The 16,739-nt window shown below is 45.2% G+C and overlaps 1 protein-coding gene and 1 long non-coding RNA gene across 2 annotated transcripts in view; both read left to right on the forward strand.

Annotated features, from left to right (window-relative positions):
* Positions 1-16,739, forward strand: part of LOC115367846 (uncharacterized) — a 69,785-nt gene that overhangs the window by 26,954 nt on the left and 26,092 nt on the right. The gene's annotated exons all lie outside the window — the stretch shown is intronic.
* Positions 5,956-14,144, forward strand: LOC115367802 (uncharacterized). Its single transcript, XR_003928960.1, has 3 exons — positions 5,956-6,100; positions 8,826-8,831; positions 14,131-14,144. It is a non-coding gene; the product is annotated as an uncharacterized LOC115367802 (long non-coding RNA).

Here is a 16,739-nt window from a genome sequence, read left to right on the forward strand (position 1 = left end):
AAGGAGGCAAAGACACACAACCCTGTCTACATCAATGGAGCTGAGGTGGAGCAAGTGAGCAGTTTCAAGTTCCTGGGAATCAACATAACAGAGAACCTGACATGGACTTCACATATCTCTGCCCTGGTTAAAAAAGCCCAGAAACGGCTGTATTTCTTAAGGAAACTTAAGAAAGCAAAATTCCCACGCCAAGTTCTTGTCAACTTCTACAAAGGAGCGATTGAAAGCATCCTGACTGGAAACATCACAAACTGGCATGGGATGTGCACGGCCCAGGACAGGAAGACTCTGCAACGAGTGATTAAAACTGCCCAAAACATCATTGGCACCCATCTACCAAGCCTCAGTGATATTGGGGAGGTGCGGTGCCTGCGCAGAGCCAAAAGGATCCTAAAAGACAACACCCATCCCAGCCACAGCCTGTTCACCCTGCTGCCGTCAGGCAAAAGATACAGAAGTATTCGCTACCGTACCACCAGACTACAGAGCAGCTTCTTCCCTCAGGCTGTGAGACTAAACACACCATCTGAACTCCTCCAGGCTTAATAATTCTATTTTTCACGAGCAAGGACCACACCAACAACAAGGTACGTTTGAACGATTTATTGCGAAGTGAATTGAACTTGATTGATAGTCTTGTAGTGCGGCTGCGTGTGGGGAAGCTTCTTAGGGAATCCGCCGTAGCTCCGGGTACGACGAACCCCCAAAAAGCTTCATTACTTGAGACGGAATTGAGTGGAGTTGGATTAGATGATCAGCGGTATTAAGGCGCAGTCTACGATTGAACGTTGGAGCCGAATATGGAGGGACCGTTGTTGGGTAGTTGACCGCATAAGGGGTCAAGCTTCTGAACTTCTTGAACGAGAAGCGGGAGCGAATGTGCAATGGCATTGATGTGACCAGAGACGTGAGCAGCTCGGAGGATGTACTGGTGAGTGACGGAGTGCCAACTTAGACGACGCATGAACGGCATGATAGATAAGGAATTGGAACGACCTTTGTTGATGATGTAATGAATACCAGGTTATCGGAGTAGAGGAGGATAGACTTGCAAAACCAATCATGTCCCCGAAGGATGGCAGCGACTACGATGGGGTATATTTCGAAGAGCGTTGGGGATTCAATTTTCAATTCAATTCAATTTTATTTATTTGTATAGCCCAGAATCACAAATTACGAATTGTCTCAAAGGGCTTTACAGAAATTACAACATCCTCTGTCCTTAGACCCTCACATCGGATGAGGAACAACTCCCTAAAAAAACCCTTTAACGGGGAGAAAATAGGAAGAAACCTCAGGGGAGCAACAGAGGAGGGATCCCTCCCCAGGACGGACAGACGTGCAATAGATGTTGTAAACACAGAACATGAACAATAAAAGGTATATATGTATAATGTGGGATGTTATCTAGCACTTGCTAGCGAGCAACCATTCTGTTGCCAACCATCTTCCATCGTAGAAACCCCCAAGGAACCGGCAGATGGAGCAGCATTGGTATAAGAGTTAATGTCGTGAGGTGAGTCAGATGCTCAGCGTAAAGAAGGTAATCCCATTCCAGATTGAGGGGAGGTTGAGCCACGGATGGAGTTCGGCCTGACTGGGACTGTGAGATGTCCAGAAGGGACGGAACAGAAGCAGCGATGGATAGCAAGTGGGAGATGAAGCTTGCTCCTGGGGAATGATATGCATGGCGAAGTGGAGGTGGCCTAAAAGAAAAGGAAGTTGGGGTTTGGTGCACTAAGGGGTGAGGACGTTCGAATTCGGAAGCTGATCCGATTGAGCTTCATGACTGAAAGAGAAGCTTGCAGCTGTTTTGTGTCCGGTGTGACACCGAGGAATTCCGAAGATGTGAAGGGGCCCTCTGTTTTCTCGGAGGACGGAGACACTCCTAGGTCAGGGAAGACTGCAGTGAGTGTAGGCAAACCCGAAGCTGGTGATGATGAGGGTGGCGAATTATGAGAAATCATCCGAGAAGTGGACGATCCACGTAATTTTGTGGTTAGAAAGCAGGGCTCTGCTTTTGCTCTAGAATGGATGAAATGACTTGGCGTGGGCGGCCATAGAGCAGGAGGAGGCTGGGTGGGAGGGGCGCTACGCACGGAGAGCGCAGAAGGCTGCACGGCGCAAAGATGCGGTAAAAGATTTCCTTATCGAGTGTGCCCCGGTATCTGATGAAGTTGGGCTGCTGCGTCGGAAGCAAAGTGGACGTGATGTTTCAGAATATCATGAGAATTCTGGTAGCTAGCAGGGGGCGCTGGCATCACGGTGCCATGAACTTCGGCTAATTGCAAGTTGCCGCGACAGCTGGATGTGAGTGGCAGGTGGCGCTGGCATCCCAGTGCCAGGAGCCCCGAATGACGGAAACTGTGGTTGTTGCTGAATTAGAGCTGCGAAGGTTGCTGGCATCCTGGTGCCAGAAGTCCTGAATGGAAGAAACTGCTGCTGTTGCTGGAATAAAGCTAAGGAGGATGCTGGCATCACGGTGCCGGAAGTCCCGAATAGAGGAAACTGCTGCTGTTGCTGGAATAGAGCTGAGGAGGGTGCTGGCATCCCGGTGCCAGTAGCCCCGAATGATGGAAACTGCGATTGTTGCTGTATTAGAGCTGCGAAGGGTGCTGGCATCCAAGTGCCAGGAGTCCCGAATAAAGGAAACTGCTGCTGCTGCTGGGATAGAGCTGAGGAGGGTGCTGGCATCCCGGTGCCAGGAGCCCCGAATGGAGGAAACGACTGTTGTTGCTGAATAAGAGCTGCAGACAGTGTTGGCATCCCAGTGCCAGAAGTCGGTGCTGGAGGAAGCTGGTGCTGTTGCTGGAATAGATCTGTGGAGAGCTCTGGCATCCTGTGCCAGAAGTCTGTGCTGGAGGAAGCTGGTGGTGTTGCTGGCATAGAGCTATGGAATTGTGGAGAGCCCTGGCATCCCGGTACCAGGAGACCCTGCTGGAGGAAGCTGGTGCTGTTGCTGATTTAGAGTTGTGGAGGGTGTTGGCATCCTGGTGCCAGGAGTCTGTGCTGGAGGAAGCTGCTGCTGTTGCTAGAAAGCTGTGGAGTGCCCTGGCATCCCAGTGCTGGAAACCTGTGCTAGGGGAAGCTGCTGCCGTTGCTGGAATAGAGCTGTGGGAGGCCTTGGCATCCCGGTGCCAGAAGACCCTGCTGGAGGAAGCAGTTGCTTTTACTGAATTAGAGCTGCGGAGGGTGTTGGCATCCTGTGCTGGAAGCCTGTGCTGGAGGAAGCTGTTGCTGTTGCTGGAATAAAGCTGTGGAAGGCCCCTGGCATCCCGGTGCCAGAAGCCACTGCTGGAGGAAGCTGCTGCTGTAGCTGGAATGGCTGTGGAAGGCCCTTGGCATCCCAGTGCTGGAAACCTGTGCTGGAGGAAGCTGCTATTGCTGTAATAGAGCTGTGGAAGGCCCCTGGCATCTTGGTGCCAGAAGCCACTGCTGGAGGAAGCAGTTGCTTTTACTGAATTAGAGCTGCGGAGGGTGTTGGCATCCTGTGCTGGAAGCCTGTGCTGGAGGAAGCTGTTGCTGTTGCTGGAATAAAGCTGTGGAAGGCCCCTGGCATCCCGGTGCCAGAAGCCACTGCTGGAGGAAGCTGCTGCTGTAGCTGGAATGGCTGTGGAAGGCCCTTGGCATCCCGGAGCCAGAAGCCACTGCTGGAGGAAGCTGCTATTGCTGTAATAGAGCTGTGGAAGGCCCCTGGCATCTTGGTGCCAGAAGCCACTGCTGGAGGGAGCTGGTACTGTTGCTGATTTAGAGCTGTGGAAGGTCTTTGGCATCCCGGTGCCAGAAGCCACTGCTGGAGGAAGCTGCTGCTGTTGCTGGAATAGAGCTATGGAGGGCCCCTGGAATCCCGGTGCCAGATGCCGCTGCTGGAGGAAGCTGCTGCTGTTGCTGATTTGAAGCTGTGGAAGGCCCCTGGCATCCTGGTGCCGGAAGCCACTGCTGGAGGAAGCTGTTGCTATTGCTGGAATAGAACTGTGGAAGGCCCCCGGCATCTTGGTGCCAGAAGCTCCTGCTGGAGGGAGCTGCTGCTGTTGCTGGGATAGCTGTAGAAGGACCCTGGCATCCCGGTGCCAGAAGCCACTGCTGGAGGAAGCTGCTGCTGTTGCTGGAATAGCTGTGGAAGCCCCCTGGCATCCCGGTGCCAGAAGCCACTGCTGGAGGAAGCTGCTGCTATTGATGTAATAGAGCTGTGGAAGGCCCCTGGCATCTTGGGGCCAGAAGCTCCTGCTGGAGAAAGCTGCTGCTGTTGCTGATTTGGAACTGTGGAAGGCCCCTGGCGTCCCGGTGCCAGAAGCCACGGCTGGAGGAAGCTGCTGCTGTTGCTGGAATAGCTGTGGAAGGCCCCTGGCATCCCGGTGCCAGAAGCCTTTGCTGGAGGGAGCTGCTGCTGTTGCTGGGATAGCTGTGGAAGGCCCCTGGCATCCCGGTGCCAGAAGCCACTGCTGGAGGGAGCTGCTGCTATTGCTGTAATAGAGCTGTGGAAGGCCCCTGGCATCTTGGTGCCAGAAGCTCCTGCTGGAGGGATCTGCTGCTGTTGCTGATTTGGAACTGTGGAAGGCCCCTGCCATCCTGGTGCCAGAAGCCACTGCTGGAGGAAGCTGCTACTTTGCTGGAATAGAGCTGTGGAAGGGTTAGGGTTAGTGTTAGCTGATTTAGAGCTGTGGAAGGCCCCTGGCATCCCGGTGCCAGAAGCCACTGCTGGAGGGATCTGCTGCTGTTGCTGATTTGGAACTGTGGAAGGCCCCTGGCATCCCGGTGCCAGAAGCCACTGCTGGAGGAAGCTGCTATTGCTGTAATAGAGCTGTGGAAGGGTTAGGGTTAGTGTTAGCTAATTTAGAGCTGTGGAAGGCCCCTGGCATCCCGGTGCCAGAAGCCTGGGCTGGAGGAAGCTGTTGTTGTTGCTGGAATAAGGCTGCAGGGGGCGCTAGCATCCCGGTGCTAGAAGCCTGCGCTGGAGGAAACTGTTGTTGTTGCTGGAATAAGGCTGCAGGGGGCGCTGGCATCCCGGTGCCAGGAGCCCGTGCTGGAGGAAGCTGATGCTGGAATAGGGCTGCGGGGGGTGCTGGTATCCCAGTGCCTTGAGCCTGTGCTTGAGGAAGCGGTTGCTGGAATAGAGCCGTCCTGTGGTTGTCTGCTCTGGATAAAGGAAGAGGCTGTCTGTTTTTTGTTCTAGCTGCAATGTATTCTTCCTTCTGAGGTGCGTCTTTCTGCTGACTTTGAGCTAGGGAATGTCTGTGAACTGTTCCTTTAACGGCGGCGGGGGTGGTGACGTTAGGACGTGATGACGTAGTGGGCGTGGTGACGTCATCCGGAAAGCGGCTGCTAGGTGTCGGGCCAACATCGGAATGTTAAAAGTTTTGCTTTATTATCGTTTCTATGAAATGAGATTCCTTTATGTTTCAGTGTTTTGTGAAGAGCTGCTACGGTCCAAACGGAGATTTCTGAGGGAAACTGGCCATATGGGGACTTTGCTGGAGCATGGTAACGATGCGACTTGCTACGTGTTCTGATGCCAGAGTGTTGCCTCCATGGCGGGGAATTTGAAACGTGTTCGGGGCGGCAGAGTGGGAGAGCGGCGGCGGAGAAATGAGGTGGAAGGCTTGGGGACGTGGAGGAAGCGTCCGACGATGATAATGGACTGAGATGATTTTGGATATTTAGGAGACATGAACCGGGCGGAATACACACTTATGGAGGAAACTGTGTTGGCTGGACTGACCGGATTTTGGATGGTGGAAATCGGGATCTCGGGCACCGAAGCGGCGGAGAGATGCTTTCCGTCTGGTGCTGGAACCGCGGAGAAGGGTTGATTAAAACTCTGGGCCTGATTGTCCTGATCCCGGTCGAACGAGTCGTCTTCCGAAGGAGAGAGGGAAACGACCTCCATGCTGAAGTGAGGTGAGTGGCTGCCGAGTAAAGTTTAATTCGCAGATTGCTTCGAGTTTAGGGTACGAAGTTGCCGTGTCTCGGCTCTCGTGCAGAGTACGAGAGTGACAGGGGAGGAAGGGGTTAGGAGAATTTATGCAATGCCGGAAGAGGTGTGGTTGTGGTGTGGTCCTGCTCCCGAAACTACGCTAGGAAGCTTCAATTTATACAATCAGTTAATCAGTCAAGAGGGAACCACGTTTTAATTTCATTATACAACCTGTTGTATAATGACCGATAAACTTCCTTGTATCCTTGTAATTGTCATTACACAAAGACAGTCAAGAAACAAAACATCTGTCTTTTTGATTGTGGCTTTAATTCTGAGAACCAGACCTTGAGTGTACTGTGCCACTGTAATTTAGAAGATTCATTTGACTATTAGGATGTTAAACCTAACAGACATCAAAATATACAACCCACATAGCTGATATACAACCCCACCGGTCGCAGTGTTACAGAAAGTTGCTGCTGGAACATATTTGTCTGAAAACATGCTGAAAAAACAGCATGAGGTTGAAATCTGATAATGTTATTGTGATGGAAATCTCTTGGATTTGGTGATGATGATGTTCCATGCGTATCCATATCCGGTGTACGACCCAGTATAAATGAGCCGGTAGGCGTGGTGGCTCACCAGACGCACGCATTCTCAACCAAACAAGCCACAGGATGCATTGCTCATATTTTGACCTTTTGGCAAACAGATTGCACGCACAGTTTGAGGAAATAATGCATTTTGAAAGTCCACAACATCACCTACTAACATTTTCGTCCTGTCTCATCTCATTGTGACAAATACATGTCATGTTTCTCTCATCAAAGAGCTAATTTTAGCTCATTATCGTCTTATCTTTGTCATGAAAAAAAGGGTCATTTACGTAAATTAATAATTGTTGATGAAAATAATACTGAAATGAAGAGGTAACAGCCCATCCTCTGCTCTACAGGCGTTGTTTGGAGGGCACTGGAAGACACCAGGGACACTCACAGGTGGAAAGTTTTTCTTCGGCCCTGAACTGAAGTAACTATTTCTAACCAAATTCTAGCGGTGATGTTTGTCCCTCCTTCTTTTCTTTAATTGCATGGAGTGCTCTTTCAGCATTTCCACATAATTTATTGTGCAGTTACAGGTGGCACTGTAGCTCCGAGTCTGATCCCAGCCTGTGAACTGATGTTTGTTATCTTGGGATCTGCCATTCCTCTGAAATATCAGAAGAGACGGCTGCAGCTGAATTGTCTTTTTGCTCAGAAAAGTTCCTAACTGAGTGAAAGGAGCTGGAAGTCTCTGAGTGGCGGCTGTGATCAGAGCGGCTCCAGGTCTCTAAATGTTGAGGAAAGGAGCTTCACTGCTTCCTTTCCTGTCTCCTTTAGCAGAGGAGACACTGGAGCATCCTTTACCCGGGGATAGGAGGTAATGCCCTCCCACAATTCCTTGCGGCAGCCACATTTAAAGCGGAATTCACATTTCTTGGTGTTTCCTGAGTTTTGTGGTGGTTCTTAAGGCTTCTAACCCTGATGATCAGAATATAAATCAGAACACAAGTTTGTGTTTCAAGAAAACAGACATGAGATGTTTTTGTCCAGGTGATGTTTTTAATTCAACATGTTTGAAACTTGACAATGGTGACATGTACAGTGGTAGATTGGTAAGACATACATGTTCCACCTGTAATCTTGCAGCAATCTAACAATTATTTTCATACTAACTGGGATTCATGTGGGTAAATACAAGCATGAGCAACCATTTTATATATGACAAGCGTTTGGTTTCTTTTTTGGGACAGGCAGCCCGTATTCCTTTTTTATTTAAATTCCAGCCTTGGTAATGAAGTCATATTTTTCACCGTGTTGTTCTCCTTGTGACGTTTTCCATCGAGGTCAAGGAAAAGTGGTTAGGAGAGGACGCAGAACGTGATTTTTTTGGACTGCTTGATGGTAGCCAATGTTTTGTCTAAACTGAATGTCAGTGTCCAGTTACTGCAGGACTCCTCTGGCAGGGTTACCTTTTGTTTTACTCCTTTTTGTCCTCATCCATTCATCTCAGAAGTCATGCTCGGTGGTGACATCAGCAATGATATCATCAAACTCGTCATCCAGTCCCTCATCGGCCTGGTTGGTCTGCACCATTGCCATGGACACGGGTGGCTTGGTTCCTGCAGTCCAGTCAAAATTAAAGAAAAATTCAGAAAATCTGTCCTCTACTAATACAGGACTGGTACTGACAGAGGCAACAGCAGGATTCATTTATTTACATCGACTGAATCCACACCAAAAACTGATTTTTCTACATTTGGCTGATGATATTTTTCTAGTCTCTGACCTCGTGTTGGCAGTAAACAGCAGCAAGAGAGCACAAGACAGAGAGACGGTCAGTCAGTCAGTCTCTTACCTGCAGACCTCTGGTGCCACAGAGACACCAGGAGCAGAGTTGAGATGCAGTAAGGACAGAACACCACTAGGTGGCAGAGCAGTCTGACTGGAGACAGCAGGGGAGCCGAGTCAGTGGGCGGTGGTGTGGCAGTGGGCTGGGCTAGAGACAGCAACACACATGGACAATTGAAAGAAAGATGAGCGCTCAGGAAAAGTTCTGGATACGTTCTGGTTCTGCTGTGGACGGCACATGCAGTGTTCTCCAGTGATTCCAGTGCTCTGACAACTTTACAGTGGTTTTGGGGGAAACTGTGCGACATATCTTGCACAATGTCGTGTGGCTCACCTCCAAAAAACATCCCCTCTTTTTTGCTCTTGTCAGCTACTGCTTTCCTGCCAATAGCACTTTTTCAAAACCTGTTTGTTGTTTGGTTCAAAACTGTAATCTTTACATATAGTGTTCAAACAGTTAGTGTTTTTTCATACATGTAGAGTTTTTGTCTAACGTTCAATTAGTAGTCGACTAGCTGCCAGTGTTAGCAGTCGATATGAGTGTTAGCTTGTGTTTTGTCACAGCATTTGGCCTGTCTTTGAGAGGGAGGCAGGACAGCTCAATTACAAGTCTGACAGTCTGAGAAACAGAGCTTTCTCACATAAACTCTGCTGCTACAAGCCTCCAAAGTTCAAGTTTATGTTAGCTAGGAAAACATTAGCTAACATGATGTTACTTAGAAACATACCAGAGAAACTGGCTCACCTGCCACAGCCAGCCAGCTGACTGGTGACTGTCCATAACCAGAGATGGTGCAGTGGTAGAGGCCTTCATCAGACTTGGAAACATGGTGGATGGTCATCTGTCCTGTAGACTCAGTCCTGATGAGGGAGCCATCTTTATAGAAATCAGCTGGGAGGTTGGAGGGAGTCCTGGTTCTACAGTTCAGAGTCACAGCAGCTCCCTCCATCACAGGAAGGACAGGACTCTGCAGGATCACATCACCCTCTGAACACAGAGACAAACCACAGGATTTCATCCATTTATGGCTCGAGAAAGTCAGAGGAATACTTTATTATTGTAAGGATAAACTCCTTGAGTCGCACCAAGTCATTTTCAAGGGGGTCCTGAAACAACAAACAATCAAAAAAAAAAAAAAAAAAAAAAAAAAACACAAGGTAACACAAACGTTCAACAACAACAGTTACATACACATAAATACATACACACAAGACTCTCCCAACCTCCCTGACCACACTGTCTCTGTTACTCCTGTCATATAAAAAAATCATTAAATTAACAGAACATAAAAAAACAAATATAATAGTATAAAGCATAATAGTCAATCAATCAATCAATCAAACTTTATTTGTATAGCACTTTTCATACATGAGATGTAGCACAAAGTGCTTTACATGTTAAGAACACCCCCTGCCCCCACCCCCACCCCAACCTCTAGACCCCCACCTCACGATTCTCTCTCACACATACACACAGATACGCACACGCACACACACACACACACACACACACACACGTACACAACTGCGCACAGACACACGCACACACACACACACTTGCACACACACACACACACACACACACACACACACACACACGTACACAACTGCGCACAGACACACGCACACACACTTGCACACACACACACACACACACACACACACACACACACGTGCACACACACTTGCACACACACACACACACACACACACACACACGTGCACACACACACACACACACACACACACACACACACGTACACAACTGCGCAGTTGTGTACGTTTGTTAAGACACACGCACACACACACACACTTGCACACACACACTTGCACACACACACACACGCACACACACACACACTTGCACACACACACACACACACACACACACACACACGTGCACACACACACACACACACACACACACACACACACACACACACACACACACACACACGCACATAATGTTTGTTTGGCTGAGTACAGAGGAACCAGGTCAGGAAGCGCTGCCATCTGCGCTGGGGGCTGCCCACGGCCCAGGCCAGAATGCCACAGCTCAGGGGCCCACCAACCCACAGGTAGGCAGAGGACCCATGGCGCTGCAGCGGGGCACCGCCACAGAGCCACAGAGCCCCCACCCACCCCAGCCAGTGAGCCCCACGAGAAGAGACATCCCAGCCCCAGCCAATAACAGCCCCCAGTGCAGAGGGCCCCCACTGAGGCAACACTGGATATATGGGATAAAAGTATGTAAACATATACGATAAGAATATAAAAGTATATAGAGAAATACAACATATAAAATAAAAATATATAAGAACATTAATAAAAGTTAAAATAAGCATGTATAAACATATAAGAACATTTAGTTAAAAGTCAAAACAAGAGGTATAGGGTATAAAAATAGCATTAAATAAAAGTCAGGTTAAAAGAAAGAGTATATCAAGAGCATGAGTTAAAAGCCAAATTAAATAGGTGGGTCTTGAGCCTATTTTTAAAAATCTCAACGTTCTCTGCGGCCCTCAGGTCCTCCGGCAGGCTGTTCTACAATCGGGGGCCATAGAACTGGAAAGATGCCTCACTGTGTGTTCGTGTTTTTACTCTGGGAATAGATAACAGGCCGGTGTCGGAGGACCTGAGGGTCTGCGAGGGTATAATAAGGTAAAAGCAATTCAGAAAGATAAGAAGGCCCAAGACCCCTAAGACATTTAAAAACTATTAAAAGAACCTTAAAATCGATCCTGAAACATACAGGGAGCCAATGCAGTGATTCTAAAACCGGTGTAATAATAGTCACGAACATAATAATCAAAACCAAACCAAAATAATCAAAAGCATTCAAAAACAGGAACACATAGAATCGAGAATCGATGATCAAGCAGTCTTGAAAGCATTTATTGTGATGTTTGATCTGATTGAAATAGGTAAATTATTTCAATCTGATGGTGCTTTAAACTTGAAAGAACGTTTTCCAATTTCATTATTGGGTCTAGGCACTTCAAGATATGGTTGTTGATATGTTGATATACAGTACAGGCCAAAAGTTTGGACACACCTTCTCATTCAATATGTTATCTTTATTTTCATGACTATTTACATTGTAGATTGTCACTGAAGGAATCAAAACTATGAATGAACACATGTGGAGTTATGTACTTAACAAAAAAAGGTGAAATAACTGAAAACATGTTTTATATTCTAGTTTCTTCAAAATAGCCACCCTTTGCTCTGATTACTGCTTTGCACACTCTTGGCATTCTCTCCATGAGCTTCAAGAGGTAGTCACCTGAAATGGTTTTCACTTCACAGGTGTGCCTTACCAGGGTTAATTAGTGGAATTTCTTGCTTTATCAATGGGGTTGGGACCATCAGTTGTGTTGTGCAGAAGTCAGGTTACTACACAGCCGACAGCCCTATTGGACAACTGTTAAAATTCATATTATGGCAAGAACCAATCAGCTAACTAAAGAAAAACCAGTGGCCATCATTACTTTAAGAAATGAAGGTCAGTCAGTCCGGAAAATTGCAAAAACTTTAAATGTGTCCCCAAGTGGAGTCGCAAAAACCATCAAGCGCTACAACGAAACTGGCTCACATGAGGACCGACCCAGGAAAGGAAGACCAAGAGTCACCTCTGCTTCTGAGGACAAGTTCATCCGAGACACCAGCCTCAGAAATCGCAAGTTAACAGCAGCTCAGATCAGAGACCAGATAAATGCCACACAGAGTTCTAGCAGCAGACCCATCTCTAGAACAACTGTTAAGAGGAGACTGCGCCAATCAGGCCTTCATGGTCAAACAGCTGCTAGGAAACCACTGCTAAGGAGAGGCAACAAGCAGAAGAGATTTGTTTGGGCCAAGAAACACAAGGAATGGACATTAGACCAGTGGAAATCTGTGCTTTGGTCTGATGAGTCCAAATTTGAGATCTTTGGTTCTAACCGCCATGTCTTTGTGAGACGCAGAAAAAGTGAACGGATGGATTCCACATGCCTGGTTCCCACTGTGAAGCATGGAGGAGGAGGTGTGGGGGTGTTTTGCTGGTGACACTGTTGGGGATTTATTCAAAATTGAAGGCACACTGAACCAGCATGGCTACCACAGCATCCTGCAGCGACATGCCATCCCATCCGGTTTGCGTTTAGTTGGACCATCATTTATTTTTCAACAGGACAATGAGCCCAGACACACCTCCAGGCTGTGTAAGGGCTATTTGACCAAGAAGGAGAGTGATGGAGTGCTGCAGCAGATGACCTGGCCTCCACAGTCACCGGACCTGAACCCAATCCAGATGGTTTGGGGTGAGCTGGACCGCAGAGTGAAGGCAAAGGGGCCAACAAGTGCTAAACACCTCTGGGAACTCCTTCAAGACTGTTGGAAAACCATTTCAGGTGACTACCTCTTGAAGCTCATGGAGAGAATGCCAAGAGTGTGCAAAGCAGTAATCAGAGCAAAGGGTGGCTATTTTGAAGAAACTAGAATATAAAACATGTTTTCAGTTATTTCACCTTTTTTTGTTAAGTACATAACTCCACGTGTTCATTCATAGTTTTGATTCCTTCAGTTAGAATCTACAATGTAAATAGTCATGAAAATACAGAAAACGCATTGAATGAGAAGGTGTGTCCAAACTTTTGGCCTGTACTGTATGTGGTTCTAAAAATTGTTTTAAATAAGAAGGATAATTAAAATAAATACATTTAAAAGTGAAAAGTAGCCAATGAAACTGTCTTCTATTTTGAGGTGATAAACAGTTAAGAGAATCAACATAATACAATGATGTGTATGATAAGGACATCTAAAGACAAACCTGCAAATACTATTATAGGCAACATTTAGTGATTGGAGATGTGTTTCAAAGGTGTTCTGGTATATAATATCACCATAATCAAGAATAGGAAACAAAAGCTGTTGAACAATTCTTTTTTAATTTGAAAAGAGAAGCAACTAACTGATCTGTACAATATTCTAAAACTACTATTTACTTTACCACTAGTATAATCAATATGATACATTTAAATATTTAAATGTTTCGACTGCTTTAATTAGAGACCCATCAGAGAAAAAAATAGCCAGATTGGGAGAACGATTAAGATAATATCTAATCCCAAACAAAAAAGACTTCTGCTTGTTTAAAATAAGATTATTATTCAAAAGACATCTTTGAACCAAATTAAATTCAAACTGCAAAGAACTTTGAATTAAAGAAATATCAGAATGAGGAGTATATATAACTATGTTGTCAGAATATAATTGTATAGAACAGTTAGCACATATTGTGGAAATATAATTAATAAAAATTGAAAGAAGTATAAATACAAAGTACAATTATGAAGGTAAGAATTAAACCAAAGTAATGTCTGTCGAGAAACTCCAATCTCATAAAGTTTATCCAAAAGAAGATAATGATTAACTAAATCAAAATCCATTGATAAATCAATAAAAATTAAACCTTTTAATTTACCATCATCTAAAAAAGAAAATATATCATTTGTAAATTTTATAAGAGCAGTAGTAGTAGAAGAATTAGGACGAAAACCAGATTGAAATGGGGATAAAATATTGTGATCATTGATATGTTGGGATAACTGATTAAAAATTGATTTCTCAAATATTTTAACTGAGGAACAAATAATAGAAATCGGCCCATAGTTATTAACATCAACAATATTTTTGGGGGGGACATTTTTGGAGTGCCTGAACATTGGGGGGGACTTGTGCCTCTCAATGTCTATGGGTGTTACAGCCTTGTCTGGCACATTTCCAAATAGAAGGAAGTTGACATGTAGATAGAGACAAATTAAATAAATCTGCAAGAAGGTAAATAATAACTTGAGACGCTAGTTTAAGAAACTTGGTCTCTAAAACATCAAGACCTGGAACACATCCAAGTTTAAGTTCTGTAATAGCTTGTAAAATTTCAGAAGGTAGTATTGGCTTAAATGAAAAAGAGCTATTTATGTTTGAGTTACTGACATGATTACTGACATGATTATTTGAATTACTGACATGATTGTTTGAATAATTTAAACCCAAATTAAAATTTAAATTACTGACATGAATATTTAAATTAATGGCATGATTATTTAAAGAAGAAGACGCAAAAGAATAAGCACTATCAACAGAAGAAAAATGAGTATTAAGCATCTGAGAAACAAGGGCAGGGTCATGGACGATCTCATCATTAACTCTAAGCTGAGAAACAGAGCTTTTGCCGGGATTAAGAATACTCCTCATTCTTTTTCAAAACTGTTTTGGATTTTTAACACCTTGATCAAGACTATTTCTATAATAATTAGCCTTAGCGTTTCTAGTTTGAGTCTTGCTAGTGTTTTTCAAATGCTTATAGGTGTATAAGTAATAAATAGTTCCAAGCTTATTCAACAAAAGGTATTAACTTAAACCTATCCCAGTTTATTGAAGCAACATCTTGAATTAAATTATAAATATTTATATTTCTGCACTGTCTCATATTCATATGTTTTGGAGGAAGGTGCGGAATTATTATCTTCCAAGCACAAAAAAATCCATGATGGTCACTGAAACAATCAGGAAGAACACCTTACCTAACTATTCTATCTGGATGTGAAACAAAAATTAAATCTACCAAACCAGATCTGTGATCATGGACAATATGCGAACAATATGCGATCGCATCATAGGCCAATGTGCAACCATTACATCTGATTGTATAAACTTGTCTCTGTTGTATGGCTTTCTGTTATTTTATTATTATTATTATTATTATTATTATTATTTGTAGTATATGTTTTGTATTATGTGTCTTGCTCTTGTTGAGCTTTTTCTCTTTTCTTTTCCTTCTTCCCCTTCTTCTTTACATCAACCAGCCAAGGGACTACGGTTGGAAATTAGCCTATGGCTACAAACTGGCATATTTACATGTATAATGTTCATAAATATGCACAGTCCCTTTTAAATAAATAAATAAATAAATAAATAAATAAATAAATACAAATACATCTAACAATGTAGATTATTTTGCTGTTTTGAATTGAAAAGAAGTCTTATTGTACAGGAGGATATGTTGTAATTGCTTTTATTTTTGCATTAATTCATTTTTTTTTTTTTTTTAATTTATTTTGAGTGCAATGTGGTGTTTGTGGAGCAGTAAAGGTGAGTAGTTGCTGTGTGGACTCACTAGTAACGGTGATGTTGACGGTGTTGCTGGCTGCTCCCTCTCTGGACTCACACCAGTAAACTCCACTGTCTTTTGAGAGTGTTAAACTGATAACACAGGAGGAAGCTGCTGGATCTCCCCAGGTGTTTCCACACTCTGTCATGGTTGTTTTGCTCGTGTTCCTCTTCACCGTCCATCCAGCAGAGTCTTCCTCACAGCTCAGATCAAGAGACTCACCGTTAAACAGCTGAGCTGTGCTGGGCCGGAGAGTCAGGGAGGCTGGGTGGGGGTGGAGAAGAGGGACAAAGGACAGAGGGTTGACTGGGCTGACTCTTGTAAAGCTGGAAGTCAGAGACTCTCCTAACACTTTGGGCCTGCAACCAGAGAAGTGCACTGACCTTTGTTGGGACGGCAGCACAGAGACACGGTCAGCACTGAGGACACAAGAGACTCGGCTTGGTTTGAGCTTTTCACACCATCACACAAGACAGCTGCACTCCAACAACATGCAAACTGGGCTGTGGAGTTCCTGTCAAACCTGCTAAAGTCTGCAGGCCACTCATTTGGCTTCACTGTGTTTCATAAAGACTTAACTGGAGATTTAATTCAGCACAGAGAAATGCATGAAGGCATTTGTGTATCTTCCACCAATCAGCTGATACTGATGTGAACGTCCGTCTAACCCTAACCCTAACACTAAGGTAAGTGAACAAAGATTAAGGTAAGTAAACAAAGACTGAGGTAAGTGAACAAAGATTAAGGTAAGTAAACAAAGACTGAGGTAAGTGAACAAAGACTAATGGCGCTTTTCCACTAGTACCTACTCGGCTTGACTCGGCTTGACTCTACTCGGCTCAACACGGTCTTGGTGGTTTTCCATTACAGTTGAGTACCACCTCGCCGTGGATGGAGTCGTCATAGCAACGCGGCGCACCGTCCACCTCCCTCTGGATTCTTTAGGCCGCCCCCAAGCACAGAAAAGTCTCCACCTCTTCATTTGACCATGGTACCGGTTTCCTTGCTATTTTCCGACTTTGCCAACTTAAGCGATGATCAATGCGCACGGTTGCTGTTGCCGTTTTTTTTTGGTTTTTTGTTAATGCTGGGTTTGGTTGTCGTGCAGGAGTCACTCTCATGTGTCGTCACTCCCTGTCCAATCAGTGGCCTGCATGGCGTTTTCAATTCAATTGAATTTTATTTATTCATATAGCCCGGAATCACAAATTACAAATTTGTCTCAAGGGGCTTTACAGGAAATACAACATCCTTTGTCCTTAGACCCTCACATCGG

This window comes from Myripristis murdjan, chromosome 11 (assembly GCF_902150065.1).
Source record: "Myripristis murdjan chromosome 11, fMyrMur1.1, whole genome shotgun sequence".
Taxonomy (NCBI): Eukaryota; Metazoa; Chordata; class Actinopteri; order Holocentriformes; family Holocentridae; genus Myripristis; species Myripristis murdjan.